The sequence below is a fragment of the Oratosquilla oratoria genome, chromosome 11 (genome assembly GCF_046742065.1).
Source record: "Oratosquilla oratoria isolate Oo_2021 chromosome 11, ASM4674206v1, whole genome shotgun sequence".
NCBI lineage: Eukaryota > Metazoa > Arthropoda > Malacostraca > Stomatopoda > Squillidae > Oratosquilla > Oratosquilla oratoria.
Genome location: NC_134787.1, coordinates 40,474,930 through 40,483,058, shown reverse-complemented (window position 1 = coordinate 40,483,058; position 8,129 = coordinate 40,474,930). Strand labels below are relative to the sequence as shown.

The 8,129-nt window shown below is 43.4% G+C and overlaps 1 pseudogene; it reads right to left on the bottom strand.

Moving 5' to 3' along the window:
• The window catches only part of LOC143029527 (uncharacterized), a 30,845-nt pseudogene extending 28,673 nt beyond the window's left edge, over nt 1-2,172 (bottom strand).
• Between the last annotated feature and the right edge of the window lie 5,957 nt (nt 2,173-8,129).

The window sequence follows — 8,129 nt, the reverse complement described above, 5'->3', positions numbered from 1 at the left end:
TGCCAAGATAGTCCAGAGCCCCAGGATAACTGAGCTAAGCCAGAGCCTTGTGATAGCTCTGGGACGGGTGGGTACTCTTATCCACTCCGATACCTGGCTATCACAGGCGGCTGGACTTCTGGACTCCTTCAGGCTCACCAGCGCTCTCCTTGAGAAGGGTAGGGACTCTCCACATCCAGAGTTCAAGCCCCCACCACCATGGCTGTCGATACCTGCAACCTTCGTTGTCGCAAAGCTTCCCAGTACGAGCGCAGGCCCTACAAGGCGTCCGCGCACTGTCGGAACCTGGAATGGCGGTCTATTACACGGATGGCTCCGTAGACCCCAACAGGCCCCGTAGTGCGGGGGCTGCCTTCGTGACGGATGGTTTGACCTTCGGCAGGAGAGTATCTGATCATGCGTCCACTCTCCAAGCTGAGGCCATAGCGGTTCAAGGAGCGTTAGAGCATGTTCTAATATCTCGAGCTGGTCCTGTGGTGATCCACACGGATTCACAGTCTCTCCTAGGCAGCTTAGAATCGACACAGCCCAGCGACAATGTACGCCTACTGACCTCCATCCTATCACTTCTGCTGAAGCTGTATCAGCAAGGCAGGAGTGTCACGCTCAACTGGGTGCCAAGCCACGTAGGTGTCCCAGGTAACGAGCTAGCCGACGCCGCAGCTGAAGCGGCGCGCCAAAGACCCGAAGTCGATGTTGTCGTCCCTCTCAGCAGAAATCAGTTGCGCCTACTCACCAGGGCTCTTAATCAGGTACAACGGTTCCTTCAGCACAGACTGGAGGCAGAGGTGTCAGAGAGGGCGAGGTGGTACGGGGCAGTCACAGACTATGAGCCCCTTGTACTTCCTCGCTCCACACCTAGAAAAGTGGAAACTCTGCTCTTCCGTCTGCGACTGGAGGACCGTTGTTTCTGGCAGATTAAAAGCAAGCCAACACCTGAAGAAAGAAGATGCCGCCACTGTAGCCACCCCGAGGCCGCCCTCAACCACTACCTCAAGCATTGCCCCGCAACTGCTTTTCTGAGGAGAGGGCCTCCGACAACATCTGAGGGTCTTGTGCGTCGCCTATGCCGCCACCTTAGCGATTATGAACTGCGTGGGCTGGTGGAGTGCCAGCCCCCCCTTTAATTATGTTATATTATTGCTCTTGTATTCCCCATCATGTCAGGAAGGGTGAATTCACCGAGATGTGCATACATATTTAACATAGGTATGCACATCCGGTAAATGTATGAGTGGGCGTGGCCAAGCCACACACACCCATATATTGAATCACCCCCCCTCTTTTCTAAATCTATCATACCAATTGCTACACAAAACACTATGACTAAACACACAGTTAATGTTAGGAAGGGTGCATTCACCGAGATGTGCATACGTATTTCATATACGTATGCACATCTTGTGAATGTATGGGTGTGTGTGGTTGGGCCCACAAACACTCATAAGTCAAATCACCCTCCAAACGGGCTCACACATAAAGCCCGTGGGAATACTTTTCTCAAACTAAACAGAACAGAACAGTCCCAGAGAGACTCTTTCGTTGGTTTGTCAAGACGTAACTTACCCTCCCACTTCGTTTTCGCTCTTTCCACCCCCTTGTGTTACACGTACCTTAAATTATTCTCATGACCTGGTTTTCTGTTCAGGATAAGGAAATATTTGTTTTAAAAAACGTTACGAATTATCTATTGGTTTATTTTTGTTATATAGATATAGTATAATTGTTTTGTTGACTTTTTCATTAATTGAAATAGTTATTTATGTTACCTTCCGTTTGGATTTGCTTTTAACTATATCAAGGCCACAAAGTACGAACCCCTCCTAGACAGAAAATCTTATATCCTTGCGGAAGGCATAACATAGAATGGGGGCCCGTCCGGGATTTTTTTTACCTAAACAAAAACTATGGTGTGAGATATACGAGCGAGACTTAATAGTTACACTTGCTTTCCCACAACCGTCGAAATTGTCCAGCTGCCCGGTAACCTTGTAACTCAGTACTCCAGTAAAGTAATAATTGGTCGAAGAGAGATCACTGTCAGTTAATCGTTAAATACGCCATTCCACATGACCACGTTAAACTCTTTCAGCTGTAAATTTCGAAAGAGTACTGAAGAAGGATCTATTTAGAATACGTGTGGAAACGATAATTCTATCCTACTTACGGCATGTAGTTTTGGTTATATGTATTCTGTCCTAGAGAATTATAACATTCGTGGGCGTCGAGTATTATAATTCTACCTGTATTTCTTGTCCGGTACACCGCTTAAGCGAACCACACTCAATACCTTGTTTTAGTAGCAACCGTTAGCGAGTAAAAAATTCGCGATGGCAGAACTGAATATTGAAGACTTTGTTGAGAATCCCTCGGTGGAAGAACTTGTAATTCAGAACCCAAACAAAGAATGTCTCAAAGAAATAGCGTCAAGATGGGACTTAACTTATTCTGCGAACATTAGTAGAACTGAATTAGTCCAACTAATACTGAGACATATCGATCAGTTAAAGAAAACGAAAGAGAACGAAGGTAGAGAATTCGACAACTTAGAACAAACAATTGCAGCCAGATTAAGCCTTAGTCCTACGAAGGAAGTTCAATTAGACCACCTAGAATATCAAACATTTGAAATGAAGATGAGGTATGAATTACAACTTAAGGAACTCGAATTGCAACGTGAAAGAGAACAAAGACAACATGAGAACGAACAAAAACAACTTGGAATACAACATGAAAAAGAAGAAATACAACACGAACTCGAACTCAAAAGGCTCGAAGTATCGATCCCAAGTCAACAAGTAGTTTCAAATTTAGATAAGTTAGGTCTCTTGCAGTACACCAAACTTATTCCCGCCTTCTCAGACGAGAATCCAACCTTATTTTTTCGAGAATTTGAAGCAGTGAGTAACCATTTTACAATTCCTCAAGCAGATTGGATATGGTTTATTAAACCAGAGCTGTCCCCTAAAGGATTACAAATATGTAACAATCTGGGAAATAATACTGACTAGGAAACGGTCAAACAGACAATTCTTTCCGCTTATGAAATTTCCACCGAAGGTTATCGAAAAGCCTTTCGAAATTCTAACAAACTTAGCTATCAGACATATATGGAATTCGCGTCAGACAAACTACGAGCATTAAAGAAGTGGATTAAATCAGCATCAGCAGATAATCTTGAGAAAGTAGTGAACTTACATAAGAACATAAGAACATAAGAAATAAAGGAGACTGCAAAAGACCATAAGGCCTACACTAGGCAGCTCCGTATCCATCACCACCTGTCGTCCCCATCCATAAAGTTGTCTAATCGTTTTTTAAAACAACTGATAGTTTCAGCGCTTACTACGTGGTTACTAAGTTTATTCCATTCATCGACCACCCTATTTGTAAACCAATTCTTGCCTATTTCCTTCTTAAATCTAAATTTGTCCAGTTTATACCCATTACTGCGAGTCCTGCCCTGTTGTTTTATTATGATGACCTTGTTTGCATCACCCTTGTTATAGCCTTTGATCCACTTGAACACTTCTATTAGATCACCCCGCACTCTGCGTCTTTCGAGAGAGTGTAAGTTTAGGTGCCTAAGCCTCTCTTCGTAAGACAAATTTCCGAGTCCTTGTATCATTTTGGTCATTCTTCTCTGTACTGATTCTATTGAATTTATGTCCATTTTGTAGGACGGGGACCAAAACTGTACCGCATAGTCAAGGATGGGTCTAACTATCGCTAGATAGAGTTTAATAATTACCTCTGCACTTCTATTTGTTACCGTCCTAGCAATGAAGCCTAATGCTCTGTTTGCTTTATTTCTGGCGCTAATGCACTGCTTCCTGGTTTTAAGGTCCGGACTCACCAGAACTCCCAAGTCCCTCTCGCACTCAGATTTTTCTAAAAACGTGTCATCTAAGTTGTATCTATTTTTGGGGTTGTGTAGCCCTACGTTTAACACGCTACACTTAGAGATATTGAAGTTCATTTGCCATTTCACCGACCATGTTAACAGTTTATTAAGATCATCCTGCAGAATCTGGGCGTCTTCTCCTGACCTAATTAGGCGTCCTATTTTAGTGTCGTCTGCAAACTTACTAACATCACTATTTAACCCATCGTCTAAGTCGTTTATATACATAATGAACAATAAGGGACCCAAAACCGAGCCCTGGGGGACCCCGCTAGTAACATTGCCCCACCTAGATTTTATTCCATTTATGGTGACCCGCTGTTTTCTGTTACTAATCCAAGCTCTAATCCATTCTAACACTTTTCCTCCTATGCCATGGGCTTTGATTTTATTTATTAGTCTCTGGTGTGGCACTTTGTCGAACGCTTTGCTAAAGTCAAGGTAAATAACATCGTAATTTTCATTGTTGTCTGACGCCTTATATACCTTAGTGTAAAAGGATAGAAGATTAGTCACGCATGACTTACCTTTGGAGAAACCATGCTGTGAATCACGAATTAAATTATGCCCTTCAATGTGTTCTCTGAGTCTATTTACTATTATTGATTCAAGCATTTTTCCTATAACCGATGTCAAACTGATTGGCCTGTAGTTGCATATGGTCGATCTATCTCCCTTCTTAAAAACAGGAACAACGTTTGCCTGCCTCCAAGCAGTTGGAACAGAACCAGTGTCTACCGATTTATTGAATATTTCAGTTAACTGGTCGCAGATTTCAAATTTACACTCCTTAAGCATTCTTGGAAAAATTTCGTCCGGTAAGTTTATTGCATTAGAAGAATTCGCGCGTAAAATTCATCACTACTTAAAAATTCACATTGTTGACAGGGAGGAAATTGACCTCATGAAAGCAGCCAAATTGTCTGATACTTTCTCACTGATTCACAAAAATGTTGGAAAGGACGGTAACCGCCAACAATTTAATGTAAAACCAATTAGTGGTAGTAAAGATGGTAAAATTGATAACCCCAGTTCCCCTGTTTGTTACTTCTGTAAGAAAACAGGACACATGATTGCAAATTGCCCAGATCCAAAATGTAAAGTAGCTCAAAAGAATATAAAATCTGTAGCTTCCTTTAACCATTCCACTGTCAATTCTGTAGATCCTTTTCAGCCTTTCCGTTCAACGGGAACAGTATCGCTTGATCCAGACCACGTAGGACACCACCTTCGAATAGTGAGAGACACCGGAGCAGCGCAGTCATTGCTACTTCAGTCAGCACTGCCGGGAGTCCAACGTAATTATACAGGAGAAAATGTATACTTACAGGATTTCCATAACCCTTTCTCAGTACCACTGGCAAAGGTGTACCTGAACTGTGGACTCATCAAGGATACTGTCTCCGTAGGAGTAAGTGAAACGGCAACCCTACCAGTCCCTGAAGCAGATTTTATACTAGGTAACGATCTAGCAGGAGAACTAGTCCATCCTCCTTTAATTGTTTCTGCTTCTCCCCTACCATATAACCCAACTTCTACCATAGAGCAAACCCAACCCAACCTATTTCCAACCTGTGCTATTACACGATCCCAAGCAAAAGTTAACCAACCAGCTCTTCCCTCTCTAACCACTCCAACCACCCTGCTTACACTACCTTCTGAGCAGAGCATCAAAGAGGCTCAACAGAATGACCCTTCCTTAGCTCCCTTGTTTAACAGAGCTATTCCCAAGGAGGATATCCTACATACTCCCTCCTTTTATTTGCACGAAGGGATACTTATGAGATTGTATAAACCTCGTCACCTTTCTGATGATGATACCTGGGCAGAATGTCACCAAATTGTTTTACCTGTTAACTTGAGGACTCAGGTAATGGAGATTGCTCATGCAGGACACTCAGGACATTTAGGTATTAAGAAAACTTATTTACGACTCTTGTCAGAATTCTTTTGGCCTGGTATGAAAACAGAGGTAGGTAGATTCGTTAAATGCTGCCACAGTTGCCAACTAGTAGGCAAGTCGAACGAGTCTATCCCTCCATATCCCCTTCAACCCATTAAAGTACCTAGTGAACTTTTTCAGAAACTGGTGATTGACATAATGGGCCTGTTACCCAAGACCAAGAAGGGAAACCAGTGCATTTTAACAGTTCTATGCCCCACTACCAGGTACCCTGAAGCTTTTCCTTTAAAGAATACTTCTGCCAAGAGTGAAATTAAGTGTTTAACTCACATGTTTACTTCCGTTGGTATTCCTCAGGAAATACAATCAGATAGAGGTTCCAATTTCACTAGCAATCTCTTTACCCAAGTTCTCAAGAAACTAAATGTTAAATAGTCTCTGTCAATAGCGTACACCCCGCCAGTCAGGGAGTTCTAGAACGATGTCATCAAACATTAAAGAATATGCTACGTAAGTTCTGTTACGAGGAGGACCGTGATTGGCATGAGGGATTGCCTTTCCTTCTATTTAAGCTCCGTGAAACACAATCTGAAGCTCTAGGTGTTTCTCCCTTTGAATTGTTATATGGAAGGAAGGTAAGGGGAGCCCTCAAGGTAATCAAAGACCATATCATATCTTCTCCTACATCACCTTTACAGTCTGTTAACCGGTATATTGTTTCCCTTAAGGATAACCTAAGAAGAATTCATTTCTTTGCCCAGAAGAACCTTGAGCGTGCGCAGAGTAAAATGAAAGTTAATTTTGATCAGAAATCTCGTAAGAGAGAATTCAAGGAAGGAGATATGGTTCTTGTGTACATTCCCATCTCTGGACAACCTCTTCAAGCTAAATACCATGGTCCTTATAAAGTTCAGAAAAAGATGTCAGAATGTAATTACGTACTAGAAACCCCTGACAGACGCAAGACAACTCAACTTGTTTATGTTGATTTACTCAAACCATACCTAGCCAAAGTACCACTAGACAGTTAAGTAAAACCATTACTTTCTCTAAATCACTGTAACAATAAAATACCTATGTCAGCCGACCGCCCATTGGTCCAAGAACCGACGTTGCCACATTTCGATCCTCCGACAGTCGGCAGCAACAGTAGCATCTTGAACAACCTACCTTTGTACCTTAACCACTTGAATCCTGACCAAGCTAAGGAGATTTCTGAAATTATTTCTAGTCACAGATCCTTGTTCCGAGATAATCCTGGCCGTTGTAACCTGACGTCCCATGAGATTCAACTGTATGCAGGGACTTCTCCTAGCCATCCACACCCGTACCGATTACATCCCCTGAAGAAGCTGGTAATGAAGAAAGAGGTCGACCATCTCGTGCAGCACGGCTTAGCAGTTCCCAGTAATTCTCCGTGGGTTTCTCCGTGCGTCCTAGTCCCCAAAGAAAACGGATAAACACGACTGTGTAGGGACTACAGAAGAGTCAATGCAGTTACCATCCGTGACGCCTACCCTCTTCCTCGGGTCGACGATTTAATTGACAAGGTGGGACAGTCCAAGTTTATTACTAAAATTTACCTCACTAAAAGTCATTATCAAATTCCTTTAGCTCCACAAGCTCGTCCCATCTCTGCATTCATCACTCCCTTTGGACTCTTTGAATACGCCGTCATGCCGTTTGGGTTACGTAACAGTCCGGCTACGTTCCAACGTACCATGAGTTGCCTATAACAGGACATTGATGGGGTAGCTGTATATTTAGATGATATAATAATATATTCTCCTAATTGGCAGAACCATGTACAACTACTAGATGTCGTAATGTCCCGAATGGAAGAAGCCAACCTCACCGTCCAGCTTCCCAAGACCATCTTCGCACAAGTTACGGTGACGTACTTGGGACACGAGATGGGACAAGGCGTCGTTCGGCCGAAACGAGCCAACGTCTCGGCTATTCATGACTACCCAGCTCCCTCTACTAGGAAGGCACTCGAGCGTTTTCTGGGTATGGCCGCATATTACCGAAGGTTCTGTCCAAACTTCTCACAGGTAACCTTACCCCTCACCCGAATGACAAGCTGCTCCATACCTTACTCCTGGACTCCGGAATGTCAGAACGCTTTCCTGCTCTTAAAAACCTTCCTCACGCAGGATCCAGTTCTGCGTTCACCTAACTTCGACGCCCCCTTCGTTCTACAGACGGACGCAAGTGATCAAGCCGTCGGAGCTGCTCTTCTCCAGGAACACGACGGGATTTTGCATCCTGTCGCATACCACTCGGCCCAACTAGACCAGCACCAGAGGCGATATTCAACCA